General features: G+C 39.0%; 1 protein-coding gene across 3 annotated transcripts in view; it reads right to left on the bottom strand.

Annotated features, from left to right (window-relative positions):
* Positions 1-11,652, bottom strand: part of PLCE1 (phospholipase C epsilon 1) — a 284,212-nt gene extending 272,560 nt beyond the window's left edge. For all 3 annotated transcript variants that reach the window (XM_016164148.2, XM_016164151.2, XM_016164149.2), the window contains exon 1: positions 11,513-11,652. The gene's annotated coding sequence lies outside the window, so the exon portion shown is untranslated. The remainder of the gene's footprint in view (positions 1-11,512) is intronic.
* Positions 11,653-24,121: the final 12,469 nt, after the last annotated feature.

The raw sequence follows: 24,121 nt of genomic DNA, 5'->3' as shown, positions 1-24,121 counted from the left end.
CACAAGGTGAGCATTCGCTGCCTCTCCTTGTGCATTCTTTTCTAGTCCTTGGAATGTGCTGCCTTCAGTCCCAGCAGCCCTTGTTTCCAGAATCCTTCAAGTTGAAAAGAAATTTCTTCAGAAAGGAAAAAAACAAGGACGAAAATGTCTTACTAGAGAAAACACCAAGTAGGAGCAATAGAAGCTTCTTTCCCATGAGTTGAGTCACGGAGTTTTAATTAAGCCCCTTCAATAAAATATTGTCAAAATTTACAACTCATAAATGATTCTTTATTCATGTTTGATATTACCCTTCCATAAATAAGTAAATGTCTGAAATATTAAGAGAGAGTAATATCTTATTCCAAAAATTGTTGGAATTATTAGGTTCTCATCTGCATTATCATCTAGCTCAGGTAAGCTCAGGTGGGCACTAGCTGCGGGGATCTTGCTCACCAACAGCTCTTATCAGCCAGCATAGTGCCATATAGAAGTGACTCAAAATGACTGCTGAATGTATGAGTACTAAGTGAATGAGAAAATAAAGTTGGGAAAAAACAAAATTGTAAGAAAAAGGGACAACATGTGAGCAGCAAGAGTGTGAAGAAAGCTAAGATGAAAAGACAACTAACCACCTCCTTACATCTTAGTCTCGGATTCTCCTGGTTAAATGCAAATTTCAAGTATTTGCCATTTAATATTTTTAAGTCTTATAACTGCTTTCCTTCTTCCTTTCTATATGCCTTAGAAACACTTTTTAAAAATAAAAAACCTTTTACTAAGACTTGACATTGCTTTGACTACTACTAGATTCTAAGGTAATGATGCAGCCCAAGCTTTGGCTTTTAGGTTTGCTGCCCTGCTATTTAACATCCCATCACTTGATAAAAAGATCACATTCCATGCCTGGGATCCTCAAGGAAGGTACCTAACCCTCTAATAGTAGAGTTCCAATTCTGCCTATCTTATGAGGAACACAAAGAAATGAGAGTGTCCCGGTTTAAAAAAAAAAAAAAAAAAAAAAAAGACATTCCATTTTCATTTTACAGGACGAGAAAACTTAGAGACTACTCTTGCTTAACAGTAAAACTTCCTCCGAGAGCACAATCCCCAAATCTATGGTGGGCACTGTCTTCTCCTTACTCTCTCTCACATAAAGAGTGTCCCCAACTCCTCATTCCAACTTAAGCTAACCCTGTCTTCCGGAATTCAATTTATGCATATCCAGGAGCAGGAAGCTAATTTTAATACAAGGTTTTGATGACCATGGCTAAAATAAAGCTAATTTTTTAAATATCCAAAGTAAAATCTAAACAGGTTCTAGATTAATCTCTATTTTAGATATAATTTATGAACAAATGATAACAAACTGCCACAACGAGATTTCAAACATGCTTTAATGACAGAAAATTTGTTAACACATCATCAGGTCAAATGTGAAAAAAAGCATAGAATCATCTCAAAGATTATGTTTCTGGCATTTACTTAAACTTTTAATTTTAAAAATCTATGACTATAAAATTATTTCCTCAAAGTGATTTTAAGCCAACATCATACTTACAAGTGAATATGGAAAGCATGTCTATGAAATTCAGGAATAAAATAAAAAGGTCTATTATCCTCATTCTTTGTTATTAATGTCCAGGAATTTCTGATTTAAAAGAGAAGTAATGATTATTTGTGGACAATACAATTCTCTATCTAAAAAGCTAGAAGAATCAGCTAAAAATTAAGTGGATTAAATAAAGAACATTTTTAAAAAATGAGTAAGAAATATATAATTAATATGAACACTAACACAAAACTTAACTGAGAAATATAAAAGAATTTGAGTAACTTAAGAAATATATGCCAATATGGAAAGACTAACTACTGTAAACATATTAACTCTTCCTGGATTATTATATAGATTTATTATAATCCCAGTCAGAATCACAATGGATTTTTGAGACTTTGACAAAAATGTCTCAAAATTTAATTTGCAAAAATAAGCAAGGAAAAATAAGAAATATTTGAATAATTATAATGAGAGAGATTTGCTCTATGTTATCTTAATATATGTTATATGGCTAATATAACAAAAACAGTGTGATACTCATTCAAGAATTTACAGATAAATATCTTAGGCCTAAAACTGACTTTAAAATATACAAAGTGAGGTTAGAAATCATCTAGGATTATCCAACAAATATTTAAGGCAATTACATAAAGAATATAAATATACACATGAATAAATAAACATGCTATTAAGATCAAGTATTTAGAAAGCAAGTTAGGTCTTCAACTCACAGTATTTACAAAAAAACTGATTTCAAAAGAAAAGTTGAATATAGCTAAAACCTTTAAAAGCTAAGAAATAACGTTAATCACAGAGTATAGAAAAAGACTACAAATTTGAAGGCCATGGAAGTAATCACTGGGGAGGACAAAGACCTGTCTGCCATATGGAGATGAAAATTTTCTTTACATTCAAAACATGATACACATTTGAACAATATATTTTATTACCATTTATACATAGTATCCCATAGTGGGAATAAACCACTTAATTATAATTAACAAAGTTAGGTGAAGAAGCAAGTTATAAAACATGTAAGCATTATCTCAATTTGGGAAACAAAAAAAAAAACAACCCTAGAAAGCTATGACCCAAATGTTAGTAATTACTCTTGATGACACAATTGTGGATGACTTCATACTTTTTCTTTATTGTGTTTTTCTCTATTTCTCAAATTATCCAAAATTAACTTGTATTATTTTGTAATCAGGAAAAAGTGCTAGTTGAGAAAAATAACATCAAATGACAAAGACAGAAAAAGGCTTGCAAAAAAATATGACAAAAGTAAGGTATATTCTTAACTCATTAAAGAAATCTCAAGTAAAATAAGACAAATGGACAAAGGACACATTTAAATAATTAACAAAGAGAAAGCAATTTATATGTATATTTTTCCATTTCTAGTAATCAAAGAAATGTACATTCAAACTATGAAATACCATGCTTTGCTTATAAAACTGGTAAAAATGAATAATAAAAATGAGAAATATCACAAAACCAGTATCTCACTGACATAACACTGGAAAGATTACTGTAGTACATCATTAGTAGAAGTACAAATTGGTACGACCTTTTTTGGAGAGCATCTTGGTCGTATGTATCAGGAGCCCTTAAAAAAGTTCTATACTTTGACCCAGTAATTCCACTTCTAGGACTCTGTGCTGAAGAGTTAGAGATCTGAACAATGGAGAGCTATTTAAATAGTAAAACATTGCAGATCAACAACTAAAGTTCCAACAATAGGGAAAATGGTAATCCCTCTGTTAGACTTAAGACCCAGCCACTGAAATCAAGGTTTAGAAACACTAAATGGCATGGGAACATCTTAATGATGGAATATTAAGCAAAGAATCCAGGATCCACAATTGTGTATTATGTGTCTACTGTGTGATCTCAATTTTTATTTAAAGCAAACAAAAGTCTCAGTTCTGCCACTCTCCAGCTAGGTAGGGTAGCTTTGGTCAAATCCTTGAGTCACTCAGGAGACCAGTTCCTTCAACTCTGAAAGTCTGAGGTTCAAACTTGGACCCCTTCCCTTCTGGCCTTCAATTCCATTATTGGCTGCCATTGCATATAATAAATAAAGTAATAAATAAATTATAAACAGATGCATAATGTTTGCATTAATAATTAAAGGATAAAATCGTAGTTGTTAAAATACATTTTGTTTTGCATTAAAGATACTTTTTAAAATTAATACCTCCTAAATAGTGATATATTTTAGACCTAGCTGTTTAGATAGCGTTAATTCATTAGAAATACACAGCATGGCTAGAAATAATCACTCTTCCCTATCCTCTGTAACTAATATTATCTGGGCCTGCCAGCCTGAGTTGGGAATACACTTCACCTGTTGTCAGCCATCCCACGACTTGGCGTTGGTGAGGCCTGGCCCATTCACAGTCAGCACAGAGCAGTCAAAAAATCGAGATCTAGGCAATGTCACAGGAGAACCCACAAGGCCGCTTGACTGTTATGTTACACTTTGATGGCCTTTGGAGTTCTTTTTGTACATTTCTATAGCCTCTATGCATATAGCTCAAGAAGTTCTTGCCTTTCTCTTAGATTAAAATAATAATTGAGCATGTTTCTTTCACAACTGCCTCAAGCTTTACCAATCCTTCCCACTGTGAATTTTAAAACTATGCCAGAGGCTCAATGGAAGAAAAACCTCAAGCACAGTAAACCAGGCTGAGTTAGGGACTAATTAGCCTGCTGAGTAGCGGAGAGGTGAATCAGGAATCTGCTCAGACTCGGGCAGTTAACAAAACTCCAGACCAAGTGAGGCTCATGCTCTGCTCTGTCATCCAAATTCATTCTGCCTTTAGGGAAAAAAAAGGAATACAGTTTCATGCCAAAATATTTAACTTCTGTGAATTTTATCCACCTCTTTGAGACTGACAAACCAGGCTATTAAAGAGTGCTTCAGTTCTTCCAGGCAAACATTTCATAGGTGAAATTATGTTCATCAATGAAATCTGAGTTCATGTTAATAATAATAACAAATGAATTGAAACTTTCTTTAGAAATGACAGTAACTTGAACCAATTCCAGTGATATCCAAATTAAACTGTGTTATATGATATTTTAATCCCAGATGTGTATAGTATGCACTTGGTCACATGTGTTTTTCCCAATGATTTTTTTTCCATTCCCTGGATTTTCCATAGTCAGTAATATTATATAGTTTAAACCTAAAATGAAGTCATCAAAACAGTCTCTCCTTGCTTCTGCCCCTTCCTTAATTCTGAATACAGCAACCTTACCACTATATTATTATAATGTAGCTATTCCTACAAAGCCATAAAAATACATAAATGCTCACCATGTTCTGTTATAGATCTGGGCTTGTGTGTATGTGCAATCAGTGCCTCTGTAGGACACCTTCCAGTATTTTTACAAATGGAGCACTTTTCATTGGAGCTACCACATAGCAGATCACTCTACAGAGCTGGCAGCAATATCACCACTAAGTAAATCAAATGGCACTGTTTGACCAATAACCCTGTTAAACTTGGCTACCTTGTTTATATTTATGTTTTGTTTTGTTTTGTTTTGTATTATTTCCTCAAGCCCTAAGAGCAGAAGAAAAAGGAATCAAGGCTATAAGTCTGCATTAGAGACCAAATGTTTTAGAGAAGAAGCAGAAGACTGGAGTTTCACTAGGCTCCTCCTTCCTGCCCCCTACAGCTGGCAGGCAGAGGAGGAAAGGAGTAAAGTCCTCCAGGACTTCCTGGCAGAAGCAGTGGGGCCTCAGGGAGGTCTCATGGGTGCAGGCTGTGTCACTGCACCTGAAGTCCCCTATGGTCAGGGATGATGGACATTTCAGTTGCAACCAGGCAAACAGAGAGGAATAATGAAAGTTAAAACCCCTAGCTACAGCATTACCAAAAAGCAGAACCCTGTGAAGAAAAGAGGCTAGATTCTTATTCTACCACTCCATTGGGAAACTCAGTAATAATAAAAACGAAGATCATTTTGAATGTTTATTGAATTCTTACTATATATCAGGCACTGTTCTAATCTCTACATGAATTAGCTCACTTATTAGGTAGATCTAACTATTATCCCTTCCATTACATAGAGGAGAAAGTTTTGTTCTTAAACTCCTCTTTGTCTCTCTAGCAATAGCACCCCCTCTTTCATGCAAAATTTAAGGCAGAACTCCAATATATAAAGTGAGTGAGAGCAGGGTTGCTCAGTAGAAGCAGGACAAAGGGCTGAAATTCTCATCTCTGTCACTCGGCAGAGGCCCTGAACACTCCTGGAACACAGCTTAAAAACCCCTTGTCCAAACCAATATCACTGAATTATGTGCTTGAGAAAACAAAAGAAACACAACTAGAAAACCAACAACAGCCAGCTAAACCAAACAAAAAAAGGGAAAAAAAACCCCACACCCTCACCCCCCATAGCAGTCATAAAGGCACCTTACAATCTGGGCCCTGACACTAATCATCTCAAGTTTGAGTATTTGATGGGCCAGAGAAGGTGGAATTCAGGGCTGGAGCAGAGAGTCAGGAATGAGGCAAATCCAATAAACAGGCAGAGGTGGGAAGCAGAGCCAACAGGGCACTAGGGCCAGCGGTCTGTGGTGAGTGAGGGAAGCTGCTGTAAGAACAGAGGTGGGAGCATGAGAGGGAGGCTAGCACAGGAACTGCTCCCAAGGCCAGTGTCCTCTGGCTTCAAGCTGTCCACATATAGTATATGAGATAAAAAGAGCAGAAACTTACCAACTACTTCAATACCAGTTGTTTTTTGTGGGGAGAGGGAGAACTACATTGCTCTCTTCCTTTCCGATAAAAATACTGCTTTTTCCTTACATATAGTAGCTTACCATTCAGTGGCTGATACTGTCAGACTTAACACATCAATGCCTGCCATTGGGAGTGGCTTGGGAAACAGTTAAGAGGGCCAGACTGCTTGGATTCATATCCCAGCTCTATCCCATACTAGCTGCATAAACCTGGGCAAGTTACTTAACCTCTCAGTGCCTGTTTTCTCTTCTATGATATGCAGAGAATAACAGTACTCAGAAGGTTGTTGTGAGGATGACAGATTAACATATACAAAGTACAGGAAAAAGTACCTAGCAAAGTCTGCACTAAATGCTGCCTATTATTGTTCTCTTATTTTGCTAGCTTTCATTTCACTCTTGACCATATTAGTTTCCTATTGGTGCTGTGACAAATGGCCACAAACTTAGTGGCTTAAACCGTACACATTTGTTATCTTACAGTTCTTGGGGCCAGAAGTCTAAAATGGGTTGGCAAGGCTGCATTTCCTCTGGAGGCTCTAGAGAAGAATCTTTCTCCTTCCTTCTTCCAGCTTCTAGAGGTGGCCTGCATTCTGTGGCTCAGGACCCCTTTCTCACATTACCCCTACTTCCTGCTACGAACTCTGATCCTCTTTCCTTCCTCTTACAAGGAACCTCCGGAAAAGACTGGACCCACCAACACAATCCAGGATAATCCTCTGCCTCAAAATCTTTAATTTAATCACATCTGCAAAGTCCCTTTTGTCACATAAAGTAGCATATTTACAGGTTCTGAGCATTAAGATTTGAACACCTTTGGGAAGCCATTAAAATTATTCAGTCTACCACACATGCCTCTCCAAAGCCTAAAATTACAGACTGGCAAGACTTGGGTGGTCCTAGAGGAAAAAACTAACAAATATTTATTTGTAGCTAACTTTTTGAGCACTGACTGTGCCTGGCACTATGCAAAGTGCTATAGGTGAATTATCTTACTTAGTTCTCATAACAACCCTATAAAATTACTATCTTACAGAAAGGTTAATTGCTTGCCTAAGGCCTAAGGTTGTATAGCTAGTAAGCGGCTAAACCTATACCAACCAAGGTAAATTTGATTCTAGGGCCCCTGTAGGTATAGGAACCGACTGCCTTGTTCCTATACCTTAAGCCATTATAACCAAGGGGCACCATTACCATTAGCAGTCTTACAGACTGTGCCATAAGAGGTATACATGCTCTCGAGGTATAGAGAGACGGGGGTAAGACAAAGCCCCACCAAAAGATCCACACCGGTAGCTGAGCATTCATAACATTTTCTTATATTCAAAGTAGAAAACTTAGGGTTACTCAAGAATTTATACAAATGGAAGTATGGACCAAAAATCCATGGACGGACCACTTAGGCCTGCCACTACTTGAGGAGAGAGAGTGAAAAATCCATTGCTGACCCAATACCAGCCCTGCAGTTCTAGTCTACCTCCCAAAAGAAGGGTCTCTCTTGGAGAGACTTCCAGCTGAGTCAGATTTATCCAGGTCCTCTGAAACCATACCAGGAAGTCTCAGAGCCCCAAAGTCAGTATACACCAGAACCAAACCATCCACTGCCTTCTACCCCACAACAGTTAATGAGTATACAAACTGCCATGTGCCACAGGCTTTAATAACCGCTAGTGGCTTAACCAATGCCCACAATGAATGACCTCTTACTACCAGTTTTTATTCAGCGAATGGCTCAAGATGAAAAGGGGCAAGATAAACAATTGCTAAGCATGCCTGTGAAAATGGTTTAACTGTTCATAGCATTTCAAAACCTTAATTGCTAAATAATTTAATCATAGCCTTATCTGAAACTTTCTAATCAAAAGAGTTAAAGCTAGTTGGTTTCACCCAGCCAAGAAAGGGTCAGTCATTTGTTTTGGGTGATGGTCCCAGAGGCTGATGCTCAGTGGTCAAGGGAATGAAGTCTGGAGCCAGCCTGTTCTGAATCCTGGCTCTGGCACTATATTGTTGAGACTTCATGCAAGTTACTTAGCCCTGTAGTTCCTCAGTTTTTCCATCTTTAAAATGAGCATAATAATGAAGGTCCATATTCCCTTGTTCAAAACAGAAGTTTTTTAGCTTTTGTTAGGATAGCCAGTACATATGCCATAACCCTGTAGCTGGGATGTATAGCAAACATGTCTAAACCAGTTTTCAGAGTTTTTTTTTGATTTTGGAATTGCAGGTAAGGATAACAGATCTTTGGTACTTACTGCTTAATGTTGCTATTAGTATTAAATGAGTTAATAGATGTAAAGTGCTTAGAACACTGCCTAGCATATAGTAAGCACTATGTAAGTATTACCAATAACAATAGCTACTATTATTGTCATCTAAATAGACTTACTAGGGGACTATAAACAGAAAAATATAAATTTATGATTAAATTTGGTTTGAAAATCCATACCTTGGAGAGTAACAGGCATTAATTAACCTTTTAAAACGATATTCCAGGGCAGGATTTCTGAGATGATAGAAATGTTCTATGTCTTCATTGTCCAGTATGGTAGCCACTAGCCACATATAACTATTGAGCATTTGAAACGTGGCTTGTTTATTTTGTTTAATTCTAACTAATTTCAATTTAAATGTAAATAGCCATGTGTGGCTTGTGCCTACCATACTGAACAGCTGTAGAGGGCTGGGTTCCAATCTGGCTCAAGAAAACCTATTTAAACCATAACACAGATGAAGTATAGCATTAAATAAAACAAGCCTGAATTCTGCACCCCCAGAGCAAAAAGGACCACATTACATTAAAAGGATTTTGTCTTCCTTTCCAGGCCCCATGGTTAGCCCATAGCAAAGTACATCTTTGACATGTTCATTCTCTACTCCCCACATCACATCTCCAGTTCTCCTCTTAGAGACCCAACATAACTGGGCTACATGCTTCCCCAAGTCCCTATCAACACCTACCAGCCGTTCTACAGGAGCACCATGTCCCCCAATCACCTGCCTTCCCTCTCCCCAACCTAATTCCCACTTACTCAATGCCAAGATCTCAACCAAATGTTGGGAAGAAAGCAACTTGACCAAACAAATTCACACTCCAGCTGTTACCATTTTTTTTCTGGCTTCTTCCCTGCTTCCCTTCAAAATACAGCAGCTCTAAATTGTTGTGTCCCCTGGACACCCCTCCCCAAACCACACCAGAGGTAGCCCAGGTAGACAGAGAGGGAGCCCCCATCAAAGCAGCTGTCCTATACAGGCTGCTTGCCCGCCAGGTATGTGGAAGGCAGGGACTGCAACACACAAACGTGAAGCCGCCTCACTCTGTGCAAACATCTCCTCTTGCCTAGACATGGGAAACATTCCCTACTCTCTGCTTTAGAAAACATCATACACAATTCTTTTCAATGTTGATTCATTCATTTAGAAATTTGTAGGTAACAAACTGCACATCAAATGAATTTTTTAAGGTATACACAAAAGCCCGGAGAAGACTGTGACTAAGGCCAGTTGCAAACAGAAAACAAACAAATAAAACCAACCACATCATTGGAATCTAGCTTCACCACAACCCACTTGAGCATAGAATTTTTAATGACACAGGTCAACTTTGGAGCACATCCAAGAAGCTTATGTTACTAGAAAGACTGGAAGAACATCCCTCCGGCTCGATCTCACCTCTTACTTGATCCTAAGGCATAAACCAAAGATGATTATTATGCATGGCTCCTGGGCATAAGAAAAATCCCCCCCCCCATTGTAAATGGAGGACAATGAGAATGGTAAATAGTATGCTTTCCTCCAAATCCTTTCAGTTATATCCTCTCCTTCTCCAAAGTAGAGATTTGTGTTGAAAAATGAAAGTCTTAACATTTAATACCAGCCCATAATTATTTCTAGGGCCTTCCAGGTACCAGCACTGTGCCAAGAAAGCCATAGTCAATGCTTTTAGTGGAGAAAAATTAGATGTCTACATAAATAACTCTCAAAAGAGGCAGAGAGGAGAAAAGTCAGGAAGGTAAAATGCTGCAGGAATCAGAGCAGGAGGTTGACTATTCAGGGTTGGGGTATCAGGAAAGACCTCACCGAAGAAACAAATCTCAGTTGGAAGGCTGGTTAGGATTTAGAGTGGTGAATTGAGGGTAGGAAGGGCATTCCGGAAGAGAAAAGGACGTTCTAGATGACAGCATCGTCGGGCATTCTTCAGAAAGTATTTGTGAAGACATGGCTGCATACAGCATCCAGAGATAGCCCACTTCCCCTTCTCCCGCAATGACAACTGGGCTTCTGGAGCGTCACCTGGATTTCACCTCTCAAGACAGGCTCCCAAAAATTCCCCCTAATGGGGTCCCGCATTCTCGGCCTCTGCTGTGCCCATTCTGTGGCAGTGGCCCCACCCTATCCCTCCCAAGGGTTCCTACCAGAAACACGAGGAAACACACTAATCTTGCAGAGATCTAAATGATCTACTGGCAAGTTCTATATGATGCAATTAAAATTATAACTGTGTGAAAATAAAAGTTTTCGATGAAGTGAATCCTACTTAACATCTATACAGGAACTTCACTATTTAAAATGATGCTCATAAATCTTTAAATGATTAATCTTTATTACACTGAACAATTGGTTGAATTAGTTGAACCATCTCATGGTTTAAACACTAGGCAAGGGGGAAGGGAATCCCATAAATTTACACTGTGCATTTAACATTGGCCACCATGGAGGACTTCTAGCTTTAGGTCATTCATGATGACAGCATTAGAGGACTTTAAGTAAAAAGACGTAGCCATACTTCTGATTACCACTTCAAGTGAGGCCCGGTCCAATGCTGTATGTTCTAGGACTTGATGTAGATAAATCTCTCTAGAAACAATCTCTTGGGTACCTTCTTTGAAATACTGTTGCTAGGTACCGCCACAAAAAGATCTTACACTTTTCTTCTCTGTCCCGGCCACCTCCACATTTGTACCAAATGAAGTGGGGACCTGAGGCAACCATCTGAAGCAGCGAAGGAGGCACTTTACAGGGCGAGGGCGGGCCTGCGCTCCCCCGGGAGCTGCCCGCCTCCCTGCTCCGCGGGTCGGGGTCGCGGGGAGGGGGCCACACTTCCTGCAGGTACGCGGCGTCAGGCGACCGCCCTGGGCGGACGCGCTGCATTCAGAGAGAAGTCCATCTCTCCCCTTCTCCAGACCTTAGGAACCGAGCTACAAACTGGGTCGTTTCCTCACCTTTCCTCCTACGGCCAGTCGCGTCGGAGCAGGGACGCGCCGGTCGCTAGCGGCGTCGGGTGTCCCGGCTACTGTGTGTCAGCGGCAGAGCGGCAGCCAGCAGCGCGCGAGCAGCGGGCGAGTGGCCGGGAGGCAGAGCCCGGGGCGCGCCGCCCGCCGCTGCTCCCGCCCCGCGAGCCGGCCGCGGCCCGCCGCCCCCGCCGCCCGCCCGGCGTGCCTGTGTGCGCCCGGCCGGGCGCCGCTCCGTCGCTCCGCGCCCGCCGAGCTCTGCGCGCTGGCGGGACGGCGGCGCGGGCGGCAGCGCGGCCCCCGCCCTGGGCCGGTCCTTCCCAGAACTCGCGGGTGAGAGGCCGCGAGCGCCGCCGCGGGCCGCGGGGCGGCCGAGGGAGCGGCCTGAGGTGGGCCCGCCCCCGGCCGCGGGCAGCGCGGAGAAGGCGGGTGCGGGGGGGCGGACTCGGCCGCCACCCCCGCCTGGCCTCCTGCAGCACGACCCCCGCCCGGCCGGGGCCCCCGGGAGCCATCCCTGACCCAGGCCCAGGCGGGAGCTGGCGAGAGCGCTGCCTGGTCGCCTGACCTCGGGTAGGCGGGAACGCGGTACACTTCAGGCCGCGGGAATTTTCCTCTCACACCTACCCCCAGGGGACCGTGCGTGCTTAACAGATAGGGAAACTGAGGCTCGTGACGGTTAAATTAGTTGACTAAAGTTACTCCAGTAAGTGGAAGCACCAAGTCTCTAATCCGTTGGGTCATGCATTCTTTTAACAAATATTTATTGAGCGCCACAATGTACCCACTACACTGGCTCTGGAGATACTTCTTTTGCTACTACTAGTGGCCACCGCGGTCTGTGGACTCCAAAACCAGTACTCTTTCATTGCTGAAGCAAACATGAAGAAGTTCACCACTGCCAGAAACTACAGGCTCTGCACGGAGCTTTTCCCAGACACGGGGGTGGTTTTTATACCTAGTTGGCAGTCAGGAGAGCCAGGGACCTGGAGGAAGATCAAATTATTATTCCCCTCCCTTTCCCCTAATCCTGTTCCTCCTCCCTCTGTACCTATTCTAACGGACAAACGACCTTTCCATAGGTCTGGCCCCTCCTACGTTCAATCAGGACCAAATCCTGTGGCCCATAACTCCCCCCATCTGTCCTCTCCTTGTCCTGAATCATCCCTCACACGACAGCCGACAGCCGTATTATTCTTTCTCACCCTACAACTGCAATCTGTGCAGAAACCTTCCTTGGCTCCCTACTGCCTTCCAAACTAACTCCATATGATTGTATGAATCCACCATATTCCTAGTTCATAGGGATCACCCAACATGATGTTTCCCACTCAAATTCTGTACCTGCCCTTAGCCTGAGCCTTGACCTAGAGCACCACCACTTCTTCCCACACACTTTCCTTCTGCTCAAGTTTGACCTTTTTTCTCAGGCCAGTGGTAAAAGTGACTTCCCTTGCTTTGAGCTTCCAGGGCTCAGGAGTGGTTGGAACAAGAATGCACAGGAGGGCACCAAAGAATTCTTCCAATAAGAAAAATATGCCAGCTTGGTACTTAAACTGTTTTTGCTGTTTTCTCACCGCTAGGATTTTAATGAAAATCAACATTACCTCCTCCCTTGTGAGCTGGTTTTGGAACGGCATCTGCAGAAGACTGTGAGGAACTTTGTTCATTAAGAGCTTGAGATCTTAGTGCTGGAGCAGTTGGGAGTGGCCATTTGCTTCAACCTCTGAGCCTACACTGTATTGGACAGGTGAATGGAGAGGCCAGGAAAAAGAAAGCATCACTAACAATAAACAAGGGTAGGTTATTTATTTAAATATAGTTTTATATTATGGTTTTATAATGAATTTAATGAATCTAGTAATATCAAACATCATCGATCACCTGGAGTCCTGAAAGACTTGTATTTTTTTAAAAAAGTTAAACTCACAGAAATTAGATTGTTACAAACTGGTGGATGCGCAAGCAGTTAACATGGACTCCTCCAAATGAGTCATTGTACTGTTATTACTCAAGGCAAGTCTAGGTCCATTGGGCAGGAAAGTTATCTGAGTGTGATAGACAAGATCACCCCATCCCTGGAAGAGGGTACCTTCCCCAAATCTTTGCAAAGAGAGCAGGTCTAGATCAATGTCCTTTGCTCGCCCCTTTGCTCCGTCTCCAAATGAGACTGGAGGGAGCCGTGTCCCTGAGGCTGCCTCACTGCATTGGAATGTCTGAGCTAACAGTGCTTCCAGAGGGTTCATTGCTCCTCTGAACAGCACTGCCCAGACTTTCTGGAGATTTTAATTCACTCCCCAACCTCGCCAGCAGTTGCACACAAGGTGCCTTTTTTACACCCTGCTCTCTGTTCAGTGAAATACACAGACCATCTCAGGGGAACAATGGCTCCATTCAAGACTTTTTCAAAAGTGCAGCATATAACCTCCACACTGTGGGTTGCTGCCAGCCATTATCTGGAGAAAGAAAGACTGTCAGATAAAGTGCCCGCAATTTGGGGGAGCACTGGACAGTTTCCATGGAAAATTCAGCTTCAATAAATTTAGTTATGCATCTTTGTATACAAGACCATTCTGCATAGTCAAACACAACAAAAACAAAAGCCCCAAGATATAATGCCGTGGAAACTTTAAATGTTGTACATCTATATTTGAAATTTCAGCAAAGAGCACATATTTCTTTTGAACTTGTTACATAATGGTCTGTTTGATGGAAATTGATGTAAATAAGTTATAAATGTTGAGACTAAGAAATTTAAGTCATAAAATCATTTTAAGAAATGGAATCATATCCCTACTTCCTCTTCCATTCTGTAATTTTTAAGTTGGGGGGTGGTCTCTGATTTCATGGTCATTGATGCCAACGGGAGGGAGGCCCCACATCTCCTACTGCACATATTACAGAAAAAAAGATTGGCCCTTTGCCACACTGAACAAACCAGACATCAGCTAACCCATTTATAAACAAACTTTCTGAGATTAGAAACTGAGTAGTCAGCACAGGCCCCATTGAAAATGTATTGATCTTTGTTAAACAAAAGCTAATTGCCAAGATGAGGAATTTGCCACAGACATCTGTGTAGCATTGAAAGCCAAGGAAGAACTGAAGGAACAAGCCAGACCTTAGTTTAGGAGTTGCCCTTTCTCCTATTCGAAGTCACTGCATCAGGTTATACTGGGTTTACTAGCTGTCTGTAAATATACTCGTGCATTCAGACAGTGGGGAGAGGGTCAAAAACAAATTTACCAGAGTTATCCAATACGTGAGGGTAGAAGTACTAAGGCAGTTTGAGGTTGGTGAAAAACAACCTTGTTAAAGCAGTGGGTAGCTCTCTTATGTGAGGTAGTTAGAGGTGAGGGTAGAGGAGGTCTGGTGGGAACAGTGAGCAAAGCAGGTAAGACAAACCCAAACATTATCTCTCACAGAGCCAGTGTCAGGGGCACAGAGTTTGGTTGGTGTAGGACCACTTGAGTTGAAATTTCAGATTCACCCTCCAGGTATGAGCCCTCGGGCAAGTTACTTACCTCTCTGTGCCGAAACTTTCCTCTTCTGCAAACTATTTTTACCCCTCGGAGTTGTTCTGAGGATTAAATGAGTTAATCTATGTGAAGCACTTAGAACATATAAGTGTTTATTAATTAAATAAATAAAACCCAGAACTTTATTCTCATTTATATTTATGGTATTTTAAAACCATGATCTCCTTTGAATATTACAAATACCCTGTAAATGTTTTGGCAGAAAATTCATCTTTTTTTTTTCTTGAAACATTCTGGAATCTCATTGTAGTATCTGGTTTAGAGTTACCATCAGCAAAACACAGCATCAGCTCAAGTTGTCTTAAGGAGCTATAAGTAAAAATTATAAAAGCACAATTTTAAAAAGTTTGAACTATGCTAGAATCCCAGAGCATAGACATGGGAGCTGAAGACTTCTGTAGTTTTTACAGTTTCATGTTGTGCTTATTGGCCAAAACATTCTTTAGAGGATAAGTGCTCTGATATGATCATGGAATAAAAAGAAAATAATATTCACTTGAAAAACTTCCTCTTTTCTACAGGCTTTACTGGAGAAGTCTGCTAAGGAAAATGGTTATGGCTCCTAGGTGACCATAAGTGCTGTGAATTGTCAGTAGCCACTAGTTGAGGGCGGAAGACATAGAAATCGGTTTGCATAGGCCAATTTGTTCACGGATTCTCCAACTGGAAACTTGGTGCTATGCAGTTCTAAAAGGCCCCAACAAGCTCATGCTTTGTTTTTTCTACAACTTCTCCTTCATTAATGTCAGCTTATCACTATCTGCTAGCCTTACCAGATTCTTTAACAATTACTGTCCTGAGCATATCCTCAGTCCTCAACCATTCCTTCTGCTAGAAAATGATAGTAATAATAGCAGCCATAACTGAGTGCTTGCTATTGTGCCATTCTTTTATTCTTTCATTCAAAAAATACGTATTGAGCACCTGCTATGTGCCAAGCATTGTTTTTGGTACCAGAGACATATCAGTGAACACCACAGCCAACAAAATCCCTTCCTTAGTGATGCTTATACTTGGGCCAGAGTAGACAAAAAATAAACTATGTTTTAAAAAAGGATAAAGCTAGGAAGACAGGGAGCATTGCAGAGCTTGAGGAAGATTGCAATTTTAAATAGAATAGTTATATAAGACTTCATTGAGAGTTGACATTTGAGTAAAGGCTTGAAAGAAGTGAGGGAGGGTGGAAAACACTACGCTGTTCATTTTCTTCCAATACCCATTCTCCATTTGTTTCCTCCAGTTACTAACCTTCTCCTCCCTTCCCTGTTTTGTTTGGGCCCACAATTGCCCGATACTTTCCCAGCCTCTCTTGCATCTAGACATGGCTAAGTTCCAGCCAATAGCATATGAACAGAAAGTAAATATGCAACATCCATTAATGTCCTTAAAATTGAGGCTGCTTACCTTTGATTTATTTTCTCTCTTCCCATTATCTGAGACTTGGCAAGATCTGGGGCAACTGTACTGGCCCAGAGATGGAAGCCTCATGGGGAGAAAAGAAAGCTGCCACAGCAGCCCTGGACCACTCACTTTGGGACTGTTAACATGAAGTCTGGGGAGAATTTTTTTCAGATGGGAGAAACCATAGCATATTGCTATGTTCATAGGACTGATCCAGTAGAGAGAGAAAAATGGATAATGCAGAAGAAAGAGGCAAAAATTTCCATTAAAATGTCCGTGAGTGAGTGAGAGGATATGGGACCTAGTGCTCCAGTAGAGGGTCTGACTTGAGACAGAAGTTCAGGCCATTCATGTAAAGAAACAGGAGGGAAGGCAGATTGTATTTTCCAAAATCGGCCACAACAATATTTCTGGTCCTACATACTTTTCCAGAACTCTACCACTGATAATAGGTGGAGTCTAATTTTTCTCCTCTTGAATATGGGACAGCCTCAGTCATTTACCCACTTCATAACCGTAGAAAGTGGTGGAAGTGATGTTGAATGGCTACAATGCCTAAGGCATGAATGTTGAGGCAGCTTTGGAGAGAGGCCATGTGTAAAATGTCCCAGCTGATAGTTTCAGCTAAGATTCTAGCTAGTGACCAGCAGCAACCCTGGACATGTGAGTGAGCGTGACTTTAGGACATTCCGGTCCCTAGTCTTTAAGCTATCCTAGTGATGGAAACTAGAACAGACAAAAGGTATCCCTGACAAGCCTTGCCAAAATTAAAGGTTTGTGAGAAAAATAAATGTTTTCAAGCCACAAACATTGGGGTAAGTTGTTACATAGCTTTAGTAACTGGAACAATAGGTCTGAATGTTGAGAGGCAGCTTACGAAAGTTTTCTTCTACTTGCTTCCATGTCCTCAAGGAAATGGTCAACACATCCTCAGGTGAGAGTAAAATAGGGTAGGAGGTGCAAAAAGTTTGAGAGAGAATGGATGAAATATTCACTTAAGTGAGTGGGAGAGTGAAAGGAATAGGGAGATAGAATGCCAGGCATTGAGTGTTCAATTGTGGTTACAAATGCAAAGTAAGCCCAGTCATTATGATTGTACATTTTTCTTCAGACAGATTTCACTGTATGAGTACATGAGATGAAAAAATGGAGTTGGGTTTAACTAGTGTTAACAAAGCAAGAAAGAAGCAAGGATGTGGGGTACATGCAAAGAGGTGTGTGATTGACCATAAAATTAAACTGAGAAAGGAGGAAAGTAGAGACAGGGTTGGTGAGAATCAGTGAGGATGAAGGCTTACCGTGCAGTGTGCTAAATGTCTTAGATACAGTATATCTTGTATTTATCTTTACAAAAATCCTATGAGCAGTCACTATTATTATTTCCATTTTAGAGATGAAGAAAACCAAAGCTCAGAATGGTTAAGTAACTTGCCCAAGGTTATGCAGATATCTAGACTAGAACTTGTGCAATCTGGTTCTGGAGCCATACTGTTACCTCAGCCTTCCCAGGACATCTGAATTAGATCCTTTCACACTGAGCACACCTTGCTTACTTCCAACGTCATATCATCCCCCAAGGTTCTCTACAGCGAAGGGTACATCTTCTCCTTAACCAGGCAGAAGGAGGAAGGGCTGGCTATTTCCTACCACCCCACTGCCATTTTCCCCACTGCCTTCTCTCAACAGTCTTTCTTCTTTCAAAATTTATGCCGTTGACACATTCCAGTTTCTTCCCTTTTCCACTGAAGCCTTCTATCTACCTCTTGTCTTCCTCTCCAGGCCATTTCTGGCCTTATCCTAGAGGAGTTCCATATCCTTGCTCTCTTCTAATATCGGGAACACATAGTGCCCTCCAGTAGGGCAGGGACATGTGCACAGTATATCCCCAGCATGGAAAACCATATCTAAAAATGATAGGTTCTCAGAAAATCCAGGAACCTTCTCACCTCAGTGCTTTCCAGTGCTACTCAAACTCAGCTGTTTCTAGGCGAGGTTACACCTTTTCCTTCTAAAGCCTCACCTCTGAAATTCCTTCCTTTGATCACAATCTTCTCTGACAAAGACATCGTAAACAGTTTATAAAAGAATGGCTCCATCAGTCCGAGTGCAGCACATCTGAAATGATTTCCACATCTGCCGTTCTGAGTGACTGTACCTTGACTGACAGTCTGTATTTCTCTTCTGACTCCCCTCTCCTCTGCTCGCCTTTCCTCTTACTCTCCTAGCACTTCTAATGTCCTTTTGATTTCTTTTCACCAAATCAGTCTCTCCCACTAATATGGCTTATTCAGGCGACTTATTTTTGCAACAATTCTCTTGGCCTAATTTCTATTCATCATTTTAACATAGATTTTCCTAATATAATGAAAAAAAAGCTAAGAAATAAGGCATATTAAAGGTTATTAGAAATCTTAAATAGCTATTTAATTCTATTTAACTCAAACATTCCTTAATTTACAAAACATTGCACAAAACTCTTGCTGTGAGTAGTGCCCATGAGCCAGATAATTTTACCTATCATTTCTTCCATACTTTCAGTAGACGTAAGTCAATTGCTCATAAAATATTTTCCAAGGCAAAGAAAATATAATAAAGTATCACTTATGAGTCTAGACATGTAAATCCTAAATATAATATGATCAAACCAAATTCAGTAGTATATAAAATCATCTACTCTAACCAATAAGGATTTATTACAGAATTTAAAGATTCTTGACTATTAGGTAACCTAGTAATAAAAGAATGCATATCAATAAATCAAAGGAATGAAATTATTATCTTAATAAATAACCAAAAGGAATTTTAGAAGATTGAATACCACTTTCTGCCTAATTGAAAAACTATTTTTAAAACAAACAATAGAAGTACATGTTCTTATATCTTTCACAAATAACAGCCATCATCATACAAATGGTGAACTAGAGGCACACTCATTAAAATTAATACTAACAAAACTGCCTAATTATGCCTGTTACTATTCAATATAGACTTGATGTTTTATTCAATATATTAAAATACAAAACATAAGATAGAAATATGCATCCTGAAAAGGTAGAGATAAAATTATGATTACCTGTGGAAAATGTGATTATGTAGCTAAATAATCCAAGACATTCAACTACAAAATAATTAGAATTAATGAGAGCTTACTAGAGTGGCTGAATACAAGACAAATATTTCAAAACCAACAGCTTTTCCATATAACACTAATATTTACTTACAGATATATGGGGCTGATCTCATTCACAATAGCAACAAAAGCATTAAAAATGGAAATTGGGGATAATCACAATTATAAATATACACACACACACACCACACACACACACAGTATATAAATGTGAGTGTGTGTATAATTATTTTGGAGAAATTAGATTCGAATAAATAGGGAGAGACAATATTCCTTCATGGGAAGACTTAAAATTAAAAATGCTAATATCTACTAAGTTAATATTTAACATTTAATAAAATTCCAATGGAATTTTTAAAAACTTGCCAAAAAATTATGGTAATTGCTGAAAATAAGATGATCATCACATTGGATTTCAATATAATTTTCTCTCTACTTTTGTTTAAAATGTTAATGTTAAGAAATTTTTAGAAACTTGAGTGAAATTTTCAAAAAATCAGTAAAAAAATAAATGATTAGCCACAAGAATGTTTGAAAGAAAGATACAAAGAAGTGTGGCAGTGGTGACATTTCAGCACCAGCAGTGACTGTCCAGTGGAAAAAAATCCAGCAGCTAGTCCTAAACTGAATGTTCCTGTCATGCGAGCTTTGCTATGTCTTGCCCATCTTGGTTCCTTTCATTTTCTAAGCTTGGTCTTGCAGCCTTCCAGTGATTCTGATACAATACATTCCTTTCCCACTTAAACTGCTTAGAGTTGGTTTTTGTTGTTTGCAGCCACGAAATGTGACTTGAACAGTTTAGAAATAAAAAAAAAAACATACTTCCAAGTGTAAATTTCCGTAGGCTTAAGAAAAAAGTCATAACAGAAATTCTGAAATATTTAGAACTAAGTGATTATTTAAAAAAACAAATACATACTAAAACTTGTTGACTATAGCTAAAGCAATACTAAATGGAAATTTATAACTTTCAAATGCACTTATTAGAAAAGAAGAAAGATGTATAATGAATTGCTTAAGTATTCAACACAAAAAAAACTAGCCAGAGAACATCAGTGGAAACTCCAAAGAAAAAATAATACATAAAAAACAAATTATTTCAATAGAAAACAAACAAGGCTGGAGTTTTTAAAAGCCCAGACAAACTTCTAGCAAGGATAATTAAAGGAAAAGAGGACAGAAATATATCATGTAGGAATAATAGTAAAGTTTATATTTATTGAAAAGTGACTTAGTGTTAGGTAAAGTTCTAAGTATTTGACATAACTCATTTAGTCGTCATAACAAGCCTTGAAATAAATACTATTATTCCTATTTACACAATAGGAAACTGAGGACCAAAGGGGTTAAATAATTTGCTCAAGTTTCATAATCACTTGTAAAAAATTCTAGGCAGTCTGGCTCCAGAGTCTCTTTTCTTTACCATTATGCTAAAGAAGGTGAATATAACTAGAGTTATAGTAAAGAGTAAAAGATCATATGACCGTTTTATGAAAAACTTTATGCCATTAATTTTAAAAAGAGATGAAATGGGCAGTTTTTCATGTGTTCTGTTTTTGTTCATTTTTAAAGCAAATTTATTTATTCAAAAGCTGCCGCAGCCAGTATGAGTCCTCTAACTTCTACTTTAAGGTTGTTTTGGCTCTTCAGGGTGCCCTGGATCTCCTTTTGAATTTCAGGATCAGCTTGTCAATTTCTGCAAAAATGGCAGCTGGGATTTTGGTACGGATTGCATAGAATCTGTAGATCAGTTTAAATTAGTTTATGTCTTTAAATCAATGAACGTGGGAAAAAAATCAAAAGATGTAAAAAGTAAGTGTCTCTGCTTTTAGCCTCTATCACCCATTTCCCTGGCCCAGGCATAACCACTTGGGGATCCTAGGACTGTGCTATGCATATTCAAGCATTTATTTGTGCCGCCTTCTTTTCAAAAACGTATCGATAACCTGCTGTGTTATATGTACCTCAACTTTTTCACCTCACAGCGCCTCTTAGAAATTTTCTCATTAGTACACAGAGTACCATCTCTTTTAATAACAGTCGTGCTCCAGTAGGTAGCCATCCCATTATTTACTTATCCAGTCCTTCTTTGATGGAAATCTGTTTCTATCCCTTTGCTACTACAGAAAGAGCTGCAATGAATAACCGTGTGTGTGTGTGTGTGTGTGTGTAATTTTACTCATGTATGAGTAATATTTCTATAGGAGAAATTTCTAGAGGTTGAAGTGCTTGGTTTCAAAAGGTTCCAAAAGTTTCACATTTTAAAACTACTGCCAGATTGGCCATGATAGGGGTTTAACAATTTATATTTCTACTGGCTATGTGTGTGAGTGCTGGTTTTCCCACTCACTCCAACAAAGTGCTATTCAAACTTCTTGAGGCTCTTCCAATATAAGGTTGTTAGATTTCTCTACAGGGTTTGTTGTTTTCTTTGGCGTCTTGCCTCCTTTTTGGAAGGTTTAAGTTTGCAGCCTTGGGTGTCTTCTTTAGACACCTTACCACACCTGTTTAGTCATCACGTTTTTGGCATCTTTTCTTAGTGTATTTATTTGATGTCTGAGGCCAATCATAATTCATTTCTTCTTTTAGATGATGTAATCACTTCCCTGGTTACCTAAAGGATTGTTTTGGTTTTTTTTGAAGTCTGACATACAAGAGTCAAGATGACTCTGGGACGGTGGATAAAGGAAGGAGACATGCCCTTCCAAATATAAACACTTTATATTTTTTAGATGAAATATGGGATAATATCTCTATGGCCTCAGAGTAGAAAAGGAATTCTTAGATGTGGTTCTCTAAAAAGCTAAGTAATAAGAAAAAATTGGTAAATTTGTCCTTAACCATATAACTTGTATAGCCATAGATATCATTAACAAAGTTAAAAGAATATCCAAATATTGGGAGAAAAAAGTTGCAATATATGCAACAAACAAATCATTCAAATCTTCTAAAGAATGTCTTAAAATCAGTAAGAAAAATAGAAAATGGGAAGTTAATATGAATAGGTCATATTTTACAATTTATACTATTTATAGAAAAAAAATAAACCAAAAGGACAATCAACAGGAAAATATGCTAAACTTAATTTATGATGTGGGAAAAACTAAAAAAAAAATTTTAAATGAGGAAGTGTTTTACACCAGCTACTTAGCAAAAAAAAAATAATAATAAAGTCTGACAAAAACGAATATTATAAATAGAGAATGTGGGAACTTGTACTGTTGATGGGAGTGTAAATCGGTACAACCACTTTGAAGAGCAGTTAAATACTATCTAGTGAAGTAGAAGATATCCTACAAATTCCGGTTCCACATCCGTGTTTATACATGGAAGAATTTCTGCATGTATACATAAAGGGACATACTATAAGTTTGTTGCAGCTTTGCTGGTAATTGCCCAGGGGAAAAAAAGATTGAAACAAGGCTGAATGTTCATTTATTGAGGAATTTAATAATACATTTTTTTGTTTACTAATGTGACAATCAATATAGTAGTTTAAGTCAGCAAGTTAAATTTATAAGTATCAACATGGATCTATCTCAAAAACATGATGTTGAGTGAAAAAGAAAACTTGCATACTATTGCTGTAAAATTTTTAAAAAGATATATCTTGTTAATGGGTACATATGAAATGCAAGTGTAAACACATGGGCAGGATGTGGTTTATGCACATGAACTTCATGATAGTGATTTGCCTCTATGCAGGAAATGAAAGTGTACAAAAATCACTTCAACTACATCTGTAATGTTATTTGTCTTTAGAAAAACCAATATCTGAAGCTAGACTTTATTAACATTAAAAACTTCTCTGTGAATGACATTGCTCTGAGAATGAGAAGACAATCCATAGACTGTGGAGAAAAATATTCTCAAAAGATACACCTTATAAAGTACTTTTATCCAAAATATACAAAGAATACTTAAAACTCAACAGTAACAACATGAACAACCCAATCAAAAAATGGGTAAAAGGCCTGAACAGATTCCTCACCAAAGAAGATATATAAATGACAAAAAACATATAAAAAGATGTTTACCATCATATGTCATTAGGAACATACAAAGTAAAACAGCAATGAGATACCACTACGCAACTATTAGAATGGCCCAGATCTCAAGCACTGCCCAAGTGCTAATAAGGAACAACAGGAACTCTCATTCTTTGCTGGTGAAATGCAAAATGGTAACTAAACATACTCTTACTATGAGATCCAGCTATTGTGCTCCTCAGTATATACCAAAATGAATTGAAGACTTATATCTACATAAAAATCTGCACACAGATGTTTATAGCAGCTTTATTCATACTTACTAAAACTTGGAAGCACCAAGAGGTCCTTCAATAGGTGAATGGACAAATAAGCAGTGGTACATCTAGATGCTGAAATATTATTCAGCACTAACAAGAAATGACCTGTTAAACCACGAAAGCCATGGAGGAACCTTAAATGCATATTACTAAGTGAGAGAAGCCAATCTAAAAAGGCTATCTACCTTATGATTACAAGTATATGACATTTTACAGAAGGCAAA

This window comes from Rousettus aegyptiacus, unplaced genomic scaffold (genome assembly GCF_014176215.1).
Source record: "Rousettus aegyptiacus isolate mRouAeg1 unplaced genomic scaffold, mRouAeg1.p scaffold_m13_p_6, whole genome shotgun sequence".
Taxonomy (NCBI): Eukaryota; Metazoa; Chordata; class Mammalia; order Chiroptera; family Pteropodidae; genus Rousettus; species Rousettus aegyptiacus.
The sequence above is the reverse complement of the archived record's forward strand: the minus strand, read 5'-3'. Positions and strand labels throughout refer to the sequence as shown.